At 44.8% G+C, this 18,084-nt stretch overlaps 1 pseudogene; it reads right to left on the bottom strand.

Annotated features, from left to right (window-relative positions):
* Positions 1–17,653, bottom strand: part of LOC137348771 (zinc finger protein 208-like) — a 133,293-nt pseudogene extending 115,640 nt beyond the window's left edge.
* Positions 17,654–18,084: the final 431 nt, after the last annotated feature.

The following is an 18,084-nucleotide window of genomic DNA, read 5'->3' as shown; positions in this document are numbered from 1 at the left end:
AGGTACAGCAAGTAATTAGGAAAATAAATAGAATGTTATCATTTATTACGAGGTGCGTTGAATACAAAAGTTGGGAGGTTATGCTTCAGTACTGGAGTACTGTGTACAGTATTGGTCTCCTTATTTAAGGAAGGGTGTAAATGTGTTGGAAGCAGTTCAGAGAAGGTTTACTAGACTAATACCTGGAATGGGCAGGTTGTCTTATGAGGAAAGTTTGGACAGGCTGGGCTTGTATCTGCTGGAGTTTAGAAGAGTAAGAGGCAACTTGATTGAAACGCACAAGATTCTGAGGGGGAATGACAGGGTGGATGTGGAAAGGATGTTTCCTCTTTTGGGAGAATCCAGAACGAGGAGTCACTGTTTAAAATAAGGGGTCGCCCATTTAAGACAGATGAGAATTTCTTTCTCTCAGAGGGTCATGAGTCTTTGGAACTCTCTTCCTCAAAAGGCGGTGGGAGCAGAGTCTTTGAATATTTGTAGAATCATAGAAAGTTTAAGGCACAGAAAGTGGCCAGTTGACCCATCGTGTCTGTGCCGGCTGAAAAACAATCCACCTATTCTATTCCCACCTTCCAGCATTTGGTCCATAGCCCTGAAGTTTACAGCACTTGAGGTGCATATCGAGACTCCTTTTTAATGAGTTGAGGGTCTCTGCCTCAACTACCCTTTCAGGCAGTGAGTTCCAGACCATCACCACCATCTGGGTGAGAGTGTTTTTCCTCATCACCGCTCTAAATTTTCTACCATCACTTTAAATCTATGCCCCCTCATCACTGACCTCTGTGCTAAGGTGAATAGACCCTTTACCTCCACTCTATCCAGGCCTCTCAAAGTTTTGTACATTTCAATCAGATCTTCCCTCAGCCTTCTCTGTTCCAAGGAGAACAACCCCAGCCGATCCAATCCTTCCTCATAGCTGCATTCTTCCAGTCCTGACAACATCCTTGTAAATCTCCTCTGTACCCTCTCAAGTGCAATTACATCCTTTCTGTAATGAGGTGACCAGAACGGCGCAGTGGTTAGCACCGCAGCCTCACAGCTCCAGCGACCTGGGTTCAATTCTGGGTACTGCCTGTGCGGAGTTTGCAAGTTCTCCCTGTGACCGTGTGGGTTTCCGTCGGGTGCTCCGGTTTCCTCCCACAGCCAAAGACTTGCAGGTTGATAGGTAAATTGGCCCTAGTGTAGGTAGGAGAATGGTGGGGATGTAGTCGGGAATATGGGATTAGTGTAGATGGGTGGTTGTTGGTCGGCACAGACTCGGTGGGCCCAAGGGCCTGTTTCAGTGCTGTATCTCAAAATAAAAATGCACACAGTACTCCAGTTGTGGCCTAACCAATGAGTTATACAGTTCCAGCATAACCTCCCTGCTCTTATATTCTATACACGGCTAATAAAGGAAAGGATTCCATATGCCACCTTATCGACCTGTCCTGCTACCTTCAGGGATCTGTGGACATGCACTCCAAGGTCCCTTACTTCCTCTACACTTCTCAGTATTATCCCATTAATCGTGTATTCCTTTGCCTTGTTTGACCTCCCCAGATGCATTACCTCACACTTCAAGTTGAATTTTATTTGCCACTTTTCTGCCCATCTGACCAGACCATCAATATCTTCCTGCAGCCTACAGCTATCTCCCTCGCTATCTACCACACAGCCAATCTTTGTGTCATCCATGAACCTCTTGATCATGCCGCCTACATTTACGTACAAATTGTTAATATATACCACAAAAAGCAGGGGACCCAGTACTGAGCCCTGCACAATGCCACTGGAAACAGCCCTCCAGTCGCTAAAATACCCATCAACAATTACCCTTTGTTTCCTACCAATGAACCAATTTTGTATCCACCTTGCTGCATTTTGCTGGTTCCCATGGGATTTTTTTTTTTTTTACAAGTCTACCATGTGGGACCTCGTCAAAAGCCTTGCTAAAATCCTTGTCGACCACATCAACTACACTACCCTCATTTATCTTCCTTGTTACTTCTTCAAAATAATCGATCAAGTTGGTCAAACAAGATCTTCCCTTAACAAATCCTTGCTGACTATCCTTGATTAACCTGTGCCTTTCTAAGTGACAGTTTATCCTGTCTCTCAGAATAGATTCCAATAATTTGCCCACTACTGTCTATTCTTCACTCCCTTTTTAAACAGAGGTACAATGTTAGCAATTCTCCAGCAGCACATCTGTATCGAGTGAGGACTGGAAAATGATGGTCAGACCCTCTGCTATTGCCTCTCTTGCTTCTTTTAACAGCCTAGGGTATATTTCATCTGGCCCTGGTGATTTATCGGCTTTCAAGGATCCTAATACATTAATTATTACTAATACATTACACAAATACATTAATACTTCCTCTCTCCCTATGTTTATCACATCCAATACTTCACACTCTTCCTCATTAACTACAATATCTGCATTGTCCCCCTCTTTTGTGAAGAGGGAAGCAAAGTATTCGTTAAGAACATTACCAATATCTTCCGCTCCTACACATCAGCACCATTTTGGTCTTTCATGGACCCTGCTCTCTCCTTAGTTATCCTCTTACTCTTAATATATTGATAAAACATCTTTGGGTTCAACTTGATTTTGCTTGCCAATATTCTTTCATGTCCTCTCTTTGCTTTCCTAATTTCCTTTTTTATTTCACCCCTCCCCTTTCTAGACTCCTCTCGACTTTCTGTAGCATCGAGTTGTTGGTGTCAGACGTAAGCTTTCCTTTTCTGCCTTATCTTACCCTGTAGGCACCTTGACATCCATGAGGCTCTAGACTTGGCTGCCTCTCCCTTTTACTTTGTGGGAACATGTTTACTCTAAACCCCTTGAATCTCCCCTTTTGAATGCCTTTGTAAGGCAGATGTAGATAGATTCTTGATAAGCAAGGGGGATGAGAGGTTATTGGGGGTAGGCGGGAACATCGAGTAGAGGTGACAATCAGATCAGCCATGATCTTATTGAATGGTTAAGCAGGCTCGCGGGACCAAGTGGCCTGCTCCTGCTTCTAATTCGTATGAGACTGAAGTCCAAATTTCTAGCCAGAGAAGTTGTGAGGCTGACCAGCTAAACAAAGGTATCCTGCCTGCAAAAACAGTTTGAAAGCATCTTTGAACAACTGAAGCAGATAGAAATTGCAAAATGACTGAATTCCCCACCAGCGGAGGTAACCCAGAAGTCTGCAACACTTCAAGATCAAGACTACAAACATCCAGGCCTGCACCTTTGAAAAGACCACAAAACTCTTGTGTCACTTTGGACTTTAAGTGCATCTTACCTTTTCCTTTCTATCTATCTATCCTTATGTGTGTTTGTGTGTGAATGTGCGTGAGTGAAGGTTGCAAACAATTTAGTTATTGTGGAAAAGAGTTATCTGTCTTTCTTTAAACCTACGAGAAAACCTGTTGTTGATCTGTTTATTTGACCCTCAAAACACTCAGAGGCTGAAACACTAGTTTAACAAAAACACTATCTGTGGTCAGTTGGGAGGTGAAAAGTGGAAGCCAGTCACCCCATTTCCTACCTGTCTGTAACAGGGGACTGAGTGTAATGTATCCAGGATTGCTGATGATAGAGTTAGGTGGGAAAGTAAGCAGTGAGGAGGACACAAACAGACTGCAGAGGGATATAGACAGGTTGGGTAAGTGGGCAGTAACATGGCAGATGGAATACAGTGTGGTAAAGTGTGAAGTCATCCACTTTGACGGGAAAAATAAAAGAGTTTTTTTATGAATGGTGAGAGACTGAGGAATGTTTGCATTCAGAGGGACCTGGTGTCCTTGTACATGAATCACAAAGTTAACATGCAGGTACGGAAAGCAATTATGGAGGCAAATGGTATGTTAGCTTTTGCAACAAAGGGATTGGGGTATAAGAGTAAAGAAATCTTACTACAATTATACAGAACATTGGTGAGGCCCCACCTAGAGTACTGTGTGCAGTTTGCTCTCTTTACCTAAGGAAGGATAAACTTGCCTTGAGGGAATGCGATGAAGGTTCTCTCGTCCGGGTCCTGGCATGAGACGATTGTTGTATTTATTCACAGAATGTGGGAGCTCTGGAAAGGCCAATATTTATTGCCCATTCTTAATTGCCCTTGAGCAGGTGGTGGTGAGCCACCTCCTTGAATATAAAGGACTGGTTTGCTCGGCCGTTTCATAGGCCAGTTAACAGTCAAGCACGTTACTGTGGGTCTGGAGTCACATATAGGCCAGATCGGGTAAGGACGGCAGTTTTCCTTCTCTAAAAAAACTTAATGATCCAGATGGGTTTTTAGGACAATCTGGTAATTTCATGGTCACCATTACTGATACTAGGTTTTTTTTAATATCCCAGATTTATTTAATTGATTGAGTTTAAATTCCTAAATTGCTGTGGTGGGATTTGAATTCATGTCTCTGCCTCATTAGTCCAGACCTCTGGATTACCTGTCCAATAACAAAACCACTCTGCTGCAGCACCCCCACTCTGCTCCATCTCTCGCTATGAGGAGAGATTGAGTAGACTAGGTCTATATTCCCTGGAGTTTAGAAGAATGAGATGTGATCCAACTGAAACATAATAAATTCTTAAGGGACTTGTCAGGGTAGATGCTGAGAAAATGTTTCCCCTGTCTGGGGAATCTAGAACACCGGGTCACAGTCTCAGGATAAGGGGTCGGTCATTTAGGACTGAAATGAGGAGAAATTTCTTCACTGAAAGGGTTGTGAATCTTTGGAATTGTCTACCCCAGGGAGCTGTGGATGCTCAGTCGTTGAGTATATTTAAGACAGAGATTGATAGATTTTTGGGTACTGAGGTAATTAAGGGATATGGGGATAGTGCGGGAAGGTGGAGTTGAAGTAGAAGATCAGCCATGATCTTGGTGAATGGCAGAACAGGCTCGAAGGGCCAAATGGCCTCCTCCAGCTCCTATTTCTTATGTTCATTAAACCTCAGTCTGGTTCCTCTCAAGCTGCTGAGTGAGTGAATTAAATCTTTCTCGACAAATCACCAAGATACCAGACTACAAGTCATGCTGGGAACATCATTTATTGGTTACAGATCACAACTTAGTTATATCTGGGCACACAGACACTTTATAAACATGTATAAACACATAGAAATGTAATCAGAGTTATCCAGCAGTTGAGCACTAATAGGAAGAGTATTTCACAAAACAAGTAACAAATGCAGGGGATGAGAGTGGCCAAAGACCAAAAGGTCTAAAAATTAGTTGAAGACAAAAATGTCTGAAATTTTTTGACAAAGAATCATGTAATTTTTTAAAAATTCATTCATGGGATGTGGGCGTCGCTGGCCAGGCCAGCATTTATTGCCCATCCCTAATTGCCCTTGAGAAGGTGGTGGTGAACTGCCTTCTTGAACCACTGCAGTCCATGTGAGGTAGGTACACCTACAGTGCTGTTAGAAAGGGAGTTCCAGGATTTTGACCCAGCGACAGTGAAGGAACGGCGATATAGTTCCAAGTCAGGATGATGTGTGACTTGGAGAGGAACTTGCAGGTGTTGATGTTCGCATGCATTTGCTGCCCTTATCCTTCGAGGTGGTAGAGGTCGCAGGTTTGGAAGGTGCTGTCCAAGGAGCCTTGGTGCATTGCTGCAGTGCATCTTGTAGATGGTACACACTGCTGCCATTGTGCATCGGTGGTGGAGGGAGTGAATGTTTGTCGATGGGGTGCCAATCAAGCAGGCTGCTTTGTTCTGGATGGTGTCGAGCTTCGAGTGTTGTTGGAGCTGCACCCATCCAGGCAAGTGGAGATTATTCCATCGCACTCCTGACTTGTGCCTTGTAGATGGTGGACAGGCTTTGGGGAGTCAGGAGGAGAGTTACTCGCCGCAGGATTCCTAGCCTCTGACCTGCTCTTGTAGCCACGGTATTTATATGGCTACTCATATTCAGTTTCTGGTCAATGGTAGCCCCTAGGATGTTGATATTGGGGGATTCAGCGATGGTAATGCAATTGAATGTCAAGGGGAGATGGTTAGATTCTCTCTTGTTGGAGATGGTCATTTCCTGGCACTTGTGTGGCGCGAATGTTACTTGGCACTTATCAGCCCAAGCCTGGATATTGTCCAGGTCTTGCTGCATTTCTGCAAGGACTGCTTCAGTATTTGAGGAGTCGCGAATGGTGAACATTGTGCAATCATCAGCGACCATCCCCACTTCAGACCTTATGATTGAAGGAAGGTCATTGATGAAACAGCTGAAGATGGTTGGGCCGAGGACACTACCCTGAGGAACTCCTGCAGTGATGTCCTGGAGCTCAGATGATTGACCTCCAACAACCACAGCCATTTTCCTTTGCGCTAGGTATGACTCCAACCAACAGAGTTTTCCCCTTGATTCCCATTGACTCCAGTTTTGCTAGGGCTTCTTGATGCCATACTCGGTCAAGTGCTGCCTTGATGTCGAGGGCAGTCACTCACCTCACCAGTTCAGCTCTTTTGTCCATGTTTGAACCAAGGCTGTGATGAGGTCAGGAGCTGAGTGGCCCTGGCGGAACCCAAACTGAGCGTCACTGAGCAGGTTATTGCTTAGCAAGTGCCACTTGATGGCATTGATGACACCTTCCATCACTTTACTGATTGAGAGTAGGCTGATGGGGTGGTAATTGGCTGGGTTGGACTTGTCCTGCTTTTTGTGTACAGGACATACCTGGGCAATTTTCCACATTGCCAGGTAGATTTCAGTGTTGTAGCTGTACTGGAACAGCTTGGCTCGAGGCACGGCAAGTTCTGGAGCACAGGTCTTCAGTACTATTGCCGGAATATTGTCCGGACCCATAGCCTATCCAGTGCCTTCAGTCGTTTCTTGATATCACGGGGAGTGAATCGAATTAGCTGAAGTCTGGCATCTGTAATGCTGGGGACTTCAGGCGGGGGCCGAGATGGATCATCAACTCGGCACTTCTGGCTGAAGATTGTTGCAAATGCTTCTGCCTTATCTTTCGCACTGATGTGCTGGGCTCCCCCATCATTGAGGATGGGGATATTTGTGGAGCCACCTCCTCCAGTTAGTTGTTTCAGTGTCAACCACCATTCACGACTGGATGTGGCAGGACTGCAGAGCTTAGATCTGATCTGTTGGTTATGGGATCGCTTAGCTCTGTCTGTTGCATGCTGCTTACACAGTTTAGCATGCAAGTAGTCCTGGGTTGTAGCTTCACCAGGTTGACACCTCGTTTTGAGGTATGCCTGGTGCTGCTCCTGGCATGCCCTCCTTCACTCTTTATTGAACCAGGGTTGCTCTCCTGGCTTGATGGTAATGGTAGAGTGGGGGGGGGATATGCCGGGCCATGAGGTTGCGGATTGTGGTTGAGTACAATTCCGCTGCTGCTGATGGCCCACAGCGCCTCATGGATGCCCAGTTTTGCATTGCTGGATCTGTTTGAAATCTATCCCATTTAGCACGGTGATAGTGCCACACAACACGATGGATGGTTTCCTCAATGTGAAGGCGGGACTTCATCTCCACCACAACTGTGCGGTGGTCACTCCTACCAATACAGTCATGGACAGAAGCATCTGCGGCAGGCAGATTGGTGAGGACAAGGTTAAGTATGTTTTTCCCTCGTGTTGGTTCCCCCACCACCTGCCGCAGACCCAGTCTAGCAGCTCTGTCCTTTAGTACTCGGCCAGCTCGGTCAGTAGTGGTGCTACCGAGCCACTCTTGGTGATGGACATTGAAGTCCCCCACCCAGAGTACATTTTGTGCCCTTGCCACCCTCAGTGCTTCCTCCAAGTGGTGTTCAACATGGAGGAGTACTGACTCATCAGCTGAGGGAGGGCGGTAGGTGGTAATCAGTAGGAGGTTACCTTGCCCATGTTTCACCTGATGCCATGAGACTTCATGGGGTCCGGAGTCGATGTTGAGGACTCCCAGGGCAACTCCCTCCCTACTGTATACCACTGTGCCACCACCTCTGCTGCTCTGTCCTGCCGGTGGGACAGGACGTACCCAGGGATAGTGATTGCAGTGTCTGGGACTTTGTCTGTAAGGTATGATTCCGTGAGTATGACTATGTCAGGTTGTTGCTCTCCCAACTTTGGCACAAGCCCCCAGATGTTAGTAAGGAGGACTTTGCAGGGTCCTCAGGGCCGCTGTCGTTTCCAGTGCCTCGGTCGATGCCGGGTGGTCCTTTATATGGCACTGTTATTGAAGCAAACTGGTTGAGTAATGGGAATTTTGTACAATTTTGCATATGTAATGAATAAAATTGCACTGTACTCAATAAAATTTCATGAGACTTGCCTGAAAACTGATCATTGGTTGTACAGAGTTTCATGTTCTCAATGTCCTGCTTCTGCCTATTTATAGATTTCTCATGTAAAATGTGTTCTGTGAAGCCGTGTCAACCGTAATGAAAGCAACATCATATACAAGCATACCAGATGGCACGTTCTGGTGCCTTGGTAAGTGATGTGCACAAATCAGTAGGTATATAAATTCATAAAAAGTAAACATCTGAGAGACATTGACAATCCAGAAACTTGAACATAAGTGGGGGCAATTTTTCTTATTTTGTGCTATGACATAATCACCTGAACGAAGCAGAAAGCAAACCAGGTAGGGAGGATTGAATGCCAGTTATACAGACTGTCCAATTTGCTGTCCATTAACTTAAGTGGACAGGAATATCACATACATTCTATTCGGAGCATGTGATACTCCCGACCCAATTTCCTTTCAGACAATTATTTACCTACAAGAACAAAAGAGGAAAGTAACCTGATTAACTTTTGCAAATGTGGTGCCTCTATAGATAGAATGCTTGTTTTTAAATATCATGACTCATGGTAGATGTTACGACCGACCGCTCCAGTCAAAACCCTCAGTCAAAATATACGATTCTGATTGTGGTGGGAGAAATGCATTGTTAATTCAATCCCGTCCCTCCACAGATAGCCTAACATATCATTTTAAACTTTCCAAATTAAAGACCCAGCCACATCGTACCATCTGTTAACCCCCAAATGATACTAACCAAACCAGGTGTCTTTAAATCAACAAATTAACTGTTTAATTAACAAAACTAAATTCTTAAATACGATGAAGATATAAACAACATTTAAAATAGAAAAAATTAGAGTCCTTGCAAATTTACAGTCCAATGTTGCTTGAAGTCCTCACAGCCGGCCGATGGGGGGAAAAAAGTTCTTCATTGTCACAGTCTAACTTATCTTCCTTCAGTTTAAATTACCAGAGATCTCTGTTTTGGCTTGACTTTCTTATAATTTTGAGATAATTAAACAGACTAAATTCTCGTCCTTCAGTTTAAATGGCTGACAGCTCTTCTTTCAGGTGCTGACACCAGCTATCTGTCTGTGTTCTGTTAGAACAAACTGTCTTCAACTAAAAAGCCAGTTTAAAAGATAATTACAGCATTGTATATCTGGTCCTGGGTCCCTGAATGGCTGCTGCCAGATAACCAGGATGCATTCTCTGAAGCTGGTTGGTTCGTTCTCCATGTGGTTGGATCCAATGGCAACCAAAATGCATTTTCTCTAACTCCTGAGGCTTGCTGGTTCTTAAAGCAATATGGCTCCTTTTCCAGCCTTAAAGACACACCACATATTCCCGAGAGAAAAAAAAACAACAGGACCATGACACCTTTGCCCCTTGTGGAATGAAACGCCATTCCTGAAATGCATTTCATTACAATAGGTAAAAAATATACAAATTGAGAAAACGCTAACACACTTTCTACGCATTTACTGGCATACACTTTTCTAAAATATTAAGACTACAGCAACAAGTTCCATCAGAACGTTTCAGCTTTAAATTTTCAAAAGGTTGTTCCAATTAACTCATTTCAAATTTACAAGCATAGTCTTCCAATTGTTTCGTGTTTTCCTTCCAAGTGTCCCTATTATCCATCACCTCAAGCCAGGTGAACTATACAGCTAGCAGCACTGACCACTACTGGGTTCACTAGAAGTTTCTCGAGTACCCCTTAACCTATGTGGCATCACTTGACACTGGAAAACCCTGTCCGGTGTAACAGAAGCGGATTTTTTTTTTTACCCTGGGTGTCCAAGGAATTTGACAGTATTCCTCCAACACATCTGTCTCTTTAAGACACATTGTGTTGCCCACTCTGTCCTTACAGTCCTTTAAATTAGAATTTGGGTAAGAGTCTGCCTTCTTTACTACAGTGACTTTTCTACAGTCTATGCAGGTTTGAGCTGTCCCACCAGGTTTAGTCATCAAGACCATCTGCGAATTCCAGCTGTCCTGACCAGGTTCATCTAAGCTGCCCTTCAGCCTCCATTGTACCTCTGCTTCCACTTGGGCCTGTCTGTCTGGACCTAAGCCACAAGGATGCTGTTTTAAAGGAATGGGTCCCCCTAAACCCACATCATGTGTGGCTAAGGTTGTACATTCTGGATTATCCCTACAAACTTCTTGAAATGTTGTGAAAACCCTGGTTAGGACTTCACGCTGTTTTGCCTCTAGATGTAAAAGCCTATGGTTTAATTTTCCTCGCCATTCTGCATTCGCTGATGGGACAGATGGAGGTTCAATTTGAGAATTTCCTCGGCCTACTTCTGCCTCATCCTCACTATCCTTTTCCTTCTCCACAGTCCTGATTACCTGACATACCTGCACTGACTTATCCTCCTCCCTGCGGTAATATGGTTTGAGCAAATTAATGTGACACAACCAGTTCTTCCAGCAGTCTTGGTGTCAATCAAGTAATCTACCTTACCCACTCTTTTGATCACTCTATATGGGCCACTGAACCATACTTTCACTGGTTCTCCCTGTGATGGCAACAACACCAATACTTCATCGCCTGGTTTTATGGTAGGTTGTGGTTTTCCCATCATTTGACAAGTATGGCATGTCCTACAAAATTGTGTCTCATCCTTTGTAAGACCTGGCCAGTAATAATGTTTGCTTATGTGTGATTTGGTCTTCCGAATTCCCCTATGTCCTGCAAAAGGAATGTCATGTGCTAACCTTAATAATCCTTGTCTATATTTAGGTGGTACCACTATCTGTTCAACAACTGTCCAGTCTTTGTGGCAGGTCTATGAGGTGGTCTCCATTTCCTCCTCAAAACCCCATTTGCCATATAATAGCTTTCTGGAACTCCTTTCACCTCAGCTTCTGACAGAGCTGTCTGTGCTATTCGGTATATCTCTGAATCAGCTGTTGTGCTGCAATGATAGATGATCTGTTAAAACATTTCATTTGGACTATCTAAATCCCCAAATAAGGTTTCAGATGCCTGGCTATCTATTTGTGGTGCCCCTTTTACTTCCGACAATGGATCCTGTTTTGACATTGCTCGGGTAACTACACACGCAGGAAATATTCCTGGAACTTGTCCCTGTAATTGCTGTTTCCTTAATTTCACTTGGTTCCTCTGTAACTATAGGAGAAACCGATACTTTTGATCCAGCCAAATCATTTCCTAGAAGTAGATCAATTCCCTTTACTGGTAAACTGTGGACAACATCTACAGATTCTATCCCAGATATTGAGTCACTCTCTAGGCATACTTTATATAAAGGTACCAGTATACACACCCCGCCAATTCCATTAACTAAAGCTTTAGCATTCAATGCGCTCTCTGGTGGAAACCTCATATCTTTCCCCAGCAAGAGAGTTTGGGTTGCTCCTGTGTCCCTGAGTATAATGATAGATTTTCCTGCCTCACTTACAGGATACGGAGTTACTCTCCCCTTTGACAAAAATTCATTATAACTCGGGTATTTTCTTCTTAACCTCGACACTCCTCTTAGTTCTAGTATCTGGTTTTACATTCACAGCTATCGGTAAAGCTATAGCCTGGTCTGCTATCCTCTCAGTCACAGTCTTTTCCTCTGCATTAACTTTGCGTACCCCAACAAGTCCTGTGGGTTTACCTCCCAATTTCCAGCACTCTGAACGAAGATGACCCGTTTTGTTGCAATGATAACACTTTGGCTTGTGAACTTCACTTCTACCCTCAGCACCTTCCTTTCTGACCTGAAGCATTTCCAGCTGCTCCTCCTTGTCCCCGACTATTTGCCTTCCTTTCACTCTCCCACTTTCTATCCTTCTCGGGTTTATGGGGGTGATGAACAAAACAGGTTGGCTTATTCACAAGCTCAAAATCAGCAGCAATCTCTGCTGCTTGCCTAGCCTTCAAATTTTCAGGTTTTCTATACGAGTTCTCACTATTGTAGGAATGGAGTTTTTAAACTCTGAGAATCAATTCTCAAAGGTTCTCGTGTGGTTTCTATCTTTAATACCCCATATCCAACTGTCTGCCAGCCTGAGCAATGTCCAGCTTTCTTTCGGCCATTTCATCTGTTTGACTATTTTGTCAAAAGATATGAAAAATGCCTCTACGTCCCTTTCCTCAAACTTAGCAAGAGCATGTATAAATTTAAACAACTTCTTGCTGGGTCCTGATCTAAACTCAGATTCTTCCTGGCCCGAATTTTCCCTGGATTCAAGACTACCCTTTAGTCTTAGTTCCAACTATTTTAACTTAATCTCCCTCTCTTCTCTTTCACTTTCTCTCCAAAATGCTCTCTCTCTTTCTCCCTTTCCTCTTTTCCCAATTCAAGTTTTCTTAATTCTTTCTCTGCCTCAAGTTTTTTTGTTTCTAACTGAATCCTAACCAATTCCACTACATCACTCTTGGACCTACTACCTTCATGTCTCTTGTATTCCCTTTCTTGTTCCTTGTATTGCCCTTCATCTGTATCATCATCATCATCTACTAATTCCAGATCTTCAGACAATATCAATTATCTCTGCTTTTTTGGCACCTGATTTCAATTCCGCACCCAATTTCACTGCCAATTCTTCTAATTTGTTCTTAGTTAAAGTTATCAAGTTACTCAGGGAAACATTCTGCTTTCCTCAAAATTCTGCTACAGCCACAAATGCCATTACAATGGTATAGACTGTACCTTCTTAAAGCAGTATGGCTCCTTTTCCAGCCTTAAAGACACATCACATATTCCCCGGAGAGAAAAAATAAACAGGACTATGACAGTAGATTTTAAAATGTAAAATAATTAGTCACAATATAAAGGATCCTACACTAAAATAATCTTTGTTTGCAGCGCCGATCTCATCATAATCTTAAAAACTAAATAAAAGTGTTTTTTCCTCTTTAAAGGCTCTTGATGCAACATAAAAACTGTATCAGATCTTATTAGTAACAGTGGAAGAGTAATGAGACTAGTGTTAGCCCTCTAGGAAGCAAATCCCGCACTCCAGGTCCCACTACCTGGTGTGACGACCTGCCCCATGTGCCCAAAGATCTGCAGGTCGAGAATTGGCCTGTTCAGTGACCTGAAAACCCATGGAAGAATCTCACGACCTTGAGTAGACGTCATCCTTGAATCGAAGGACAGCCGACGACGACCTTTACAGTAACAAGTTTGAGGTTCTGTTGCATCATCCCCAAATCAGGCCCAAAAGTTTGGTAATGGCCCTGTGACAATGCAGTAACCAGTTTGTGCAGAGTTTTCAGAAATTACTTCAGACACACACTGCTGTGTAAATGGAAGCAAGTTTCAAATTCCTATTAACAGACCAATGTTTTTGCTGCAGACCAGCAACTTGCCAGCTACTGATTCTGCACCATTAATTTTAAACCATGTCAAATGAGCTGTGTCAGTTCTCAGGTGGTCTCTGCTAAGATATCCCAAACATTGGGAATTGGCGAATGTATATACACACCTCCTTTTTGGCCATTTACAGAAGATCGACACACTGAAGTTGTGCAGGAGTATGCAATTCCACCAGTTGCTTTCCTGGTTGAAGTTTATTTCCACCAAGATAGAAGACTATCAAAAAAAAGACCACCGGGCAGCATTGTGGTTGGCCAGGTTTAAAAAAAAAAATCGGTACGATCAGTGAATTGACGGTTGCAATTTTTGTCAAAGCTGTTTTTTGAAGTCAAGATCGGAAAGAGTGAAGCCAATGGTGGATATCCAAAACCCCAATGTCAGAAATCGGCTATTTGGTGGAAATATTTCTTCCACGATTTCCTTGTGAACATGTTGGTGTGTCAGATAGTTGGATGAGTGAATAAATCCCCAACCTACCACTTAGCCGGTCAACGACCTCTCCCCTGTGTGAACTCGCTGGTGTTTCAGCAGGAGAAACGACCGTGTGAATCCCTTTCTGCACACTGAGCAGGTATATGGCCTCTCCCCAGTGTGAATGCGTTGGTGTGTCAGAAGGTGGGATGACTGAGTGAATCCCTTCCCACACTCTGAGCAGGTGAATGGCCTCTCCCCAGTGTGAACGCGCTGGTGTGTCAGCAGGTCAGATGAAGTAGTGAATCCCTTCCCACACTCTGAGCAGGTGAATGGTCTCTCCCCAATGTGAAATCGCTGGTGTTTCAGTAGGTGGGATGACTGAGTGAATCTCTTCCCACACTCTGAGCAGGTGAACGGCTTCTCCCCCGTGTGAACTCGCTGGTGCTCCAACAGTTGGGATGACCGAGCGAATCCCTTCCCACACTCAGAGCAGGTGAACGGCCTCTCCCCAGTGTGAACTCGCTGGTGCTCCAGCAGTTGGGATGAAGTAGTGAATCCCTTCTCACACTCAGAGCAAGTGAATGGCCTCTCCCCAGTGTGAACTCGCTGGTGTGTTAGAAGGTTGGATGACTGACTGAATCCCTTCCCACACTCTGAGCAGGTGAACGGCCTCTCCCCAGTGTGAACTCGCTGATGTTTCAGAAGGTGGGATGAAGTAGTGAACCCCTTCCCACACTCAGAGCAGTTGAATGTCTTCTCCCCTGTTTGGACTCGCTGACGTTTCAGCAGATCAGATGAAGTAGTGAATCCCTTCCCACACTCTGAGCAGGTGAATGGTCTCTCCCCAGTGTGAACTCGCTTGTGTGTCAGAAGGTGGGATGACTGAGTGAATCCCTTCCCACACACTGAGCAGGTGAACGGCCTCTCCCCAGTGTGAATGCGCTGGTGCGTCAGCAGGTCGGATGAAGTAGTGAATCCGTTCCCACACTTGGAGCAGGTGAATGGCCTCTCCAGGGGTTGAATGCGTGGATCCAGCTCAACAGGATAATTCAATCCCTTTCCACAGTCCCCATATTTACATGGTTTCTTCCCAGTGTGACTGCACTTGTGTTTCGACAGGCCAGATGATCGGCTGAAACTTTGTCCACACACAGAACACGTGTACAGTTTCTCCCCAATGTGATCGCTGCTTTTTCCTTCCATGTTCAAAATTCTGGTCATATTCGGGTTACGATAAATTGGGCGACTCCTTCAGATCCTGATCTGACGTTTGCTTTGCACTGGACAGCTGCAATTCCTCCCCTTCTAAAATGCTGTGAAATTGTTTGAAAACAGAAAAAAGGGAGTGTGTGAGAACCAACAGAAACACAAGACAGGTTGTGAAATGGAGCTGAATGAATCTGGTAATTTATGGGGCCGGCACTAGGAAAAAGTGATCATGAAAGCTGCTGGATTGACGTACAACCCCAACTGGTTCACTAATGTCCTTCAGGGAAGGGAACCTGCCACCCAGTCTGGACCTACACAAAACTTTGGCTTCTATGCGAGGAAGGAGCGGGAGACAGGGAAGGAGGTGCAAGGGGCAGAGAGAGGAGAGGGATTTGATATATCTACAACTCAATCAGAACTTTGACAAAACCTCCCAAACACTCAACTTCCTTAATCCAGAAGGACCAGGATAGCAGGTGTATGTGAACACCATCACCTCCAAGTTCTCCTCCAAGTCACACACCATCCTGACTTGTCTGACATCCAGTACTGGATTAACAGAAATTTCCTCCATTTAAATATTGGGAAGACTGAAGCCATTGTCTTCAGTTCCTGTTACAAACTCCACTCCCTCGCCACCAACTCCATCCCTCTCCCTGGAGGATATACCAGACCGTTCATAACCTTGCTGTCTTATTTGACCCTGAGATGAGCTTCTGACTGTATATCAGCACCATCACTCAGACCGCCTATTTCCACCTCAGTAACATCACCAGACTTCACCACTGTCTCAGCTCATCTGCCTCTGAAACTTTCATTCATGCATTTATTACCTCTCAACTTGACTATTCTAACACACTCCTGGCCGGCCTCTCACATTCTACCCTCTGTAAACTTGAGGTCATCCAAAACTCTGCTGCCTGTGTTCTTAGTTTTAGTTTAGAGATACAGCACTGAAACAGGCCCTTCAGCCCACCGAGTCTGTGCCGACCATCAACCACCCATTTATACTAATCCTGCACTAATCCCATATTCCTACCACATCCCCACCTGTCCCTATATTTCCCTACCACCTACCTATACTCGGAGCAATTTATAATGGCCAATTAATCTATCAACCTGCAAGTCTTTGGCATGTGGGAGGAAACCGGAGCACCCAGAGGAAACCCACACAGACACAGGGAGAACTTGCAAACTCCACACAGGCAGTACCCAGAATTGAACCCGGGTCGCTGGAGCTGTGAGGCTGCAGTGCTCACCACTGTGCCGCCCCTTACTCGAACCCAGTCCTGTTCACCCATCACCACTGTGCTCACTGGCCTACACAGACTCCCAGTTAAGCAGCACCTCAATTTTAAAATTCTCATCCTTGTTTTCAAATCCCTCCATGCCCTCACCCCTCACTATCTCTATAATCTCCTCCAGCCCTACAACCCTCCGAGAGATCAGGGTTCATCTAATTCTGGCATCTTGAACTTCCCTGATTTTCATTGCTCCACCACGGGTGGCCGTGCCTTCAGCTGCCAAGGATATAATCTTTGGAAATCCCTCCCTAATCCTCTCCGCCTCTCTACCTCACCTTCTGTACTTGAGACACTTCTTAAAACCCACCTCTTTGATCAAGCTTTAGGTCATCTGCACAAATATCTCCTTATGTGGCTCAGTGTCAAATGTTGCTTTATAACATTCCTGTGAAATACCTTGGAACATTTTATTACATTAAAGTGCTACATAAATACAAGTTGATGTTAACTTGGACATATATCACCGTTCCTTCAACATCACTGGGTGAAAATCCTGTAACTCCTTCCCTAACACCATTGTGGGAGCATCTTCACCACACAGACTGAGGTGCTGCTTAACTGGGAGTCTGTGTAGGCCAGTGAGCACAGTGGTGATGGGTAAACAGGACTGGGTTCGAGTAAGGGGCGGCACAGTGGTTCAAGAAGGCGGCCCAGCATCACCTTCTCAATGTGCAACTGGAGATTGGTAATATATGCTGGTCTTGCTAGTGGTATCCATACCCCAAGAATGAAGTAAAACAAAATTCTGTATATGTAAAATAGATTAAAACCCTCTATAGAAATACTTGTTACCAAAATAATACTCTATAACATTGAGTGGTTGGTGTCCGTTTAGCAACCTCATCTCCCCTGGAATCTACATCCCTTGACAGTCTCACATTGGAAATTGTTGAGCCTGACTGGGCTCAAAAGTACTCGGGATTAAACCCAGCAGTTGCTCCTCCATCTCCACTGCAGATCAAACTGATGCAACAATAAAGATCGACACAAGAGTTCAGGGACCGAGTTCCGCATCGAACACCCAACCCGATACAAATCACCAACATTACCGGGATAGAGAGACGGAGTTTAGAAACACTCAGCAACATGACTCCAGTAAAACGTCCCAGGAGGAGATGGGGAAGCAGTGTGTGTATTTGCCCTGATCCCCAGATACAACGCACAAAGACTTGTCCACCGCCATCACTCGCAATGCGCCTGCACTAATGGCCGCTCTTTTCCCCCGCGCATGCCCCAAACGCTATCGCTTCGCACTTGGACACCTGTGGCGAGAATGAGGAACTTTGTTTTTCGGGAACCTCCCAGGGGAGCGGCGAGTCGTCGGAAATGGCGAGCGTGAGAAAGCGGGGATTTGAATGCGGTGATCGCGAGTGGTTGCAGGGACCCGAATGCGACCATTGAGGCGGTTTGAGTTTAGTTCGTGTTCTTGTGTCAAATTGAGCAGCGCCGGCTTTATTCCTGGCAGCTGCCTGAGACGTCGCAGACAGTGACGTTTCAGTCGATGAAGCTGCATTTGCGAATGTGCCAGTGATGCACCACCAATTGGTTACATTGCCAGCAAACACGTCATTAATAT

The sequence above is a fragment of the Heterodontus francisci genome, chromosome 34, assembly GCF_036365525.1.
Source record: "Heterodontus francisci isolate sHetFra1 chromosome 34, sHetFra1.hap1, whole genome shotgun sequence".
In the NCBI taxonomy this organism is placed as follows: Eukaryota; Metazoa; Chordata; class Chondrichthyes; order Heterodontiformes; family Heterodontidae; genus Heterodontus; species Heterodontus francisci.
Note: the sequence above shows the minus strand (reverse complement) of the source record. Positions and strands in the feature narration are given on the sequence as shown.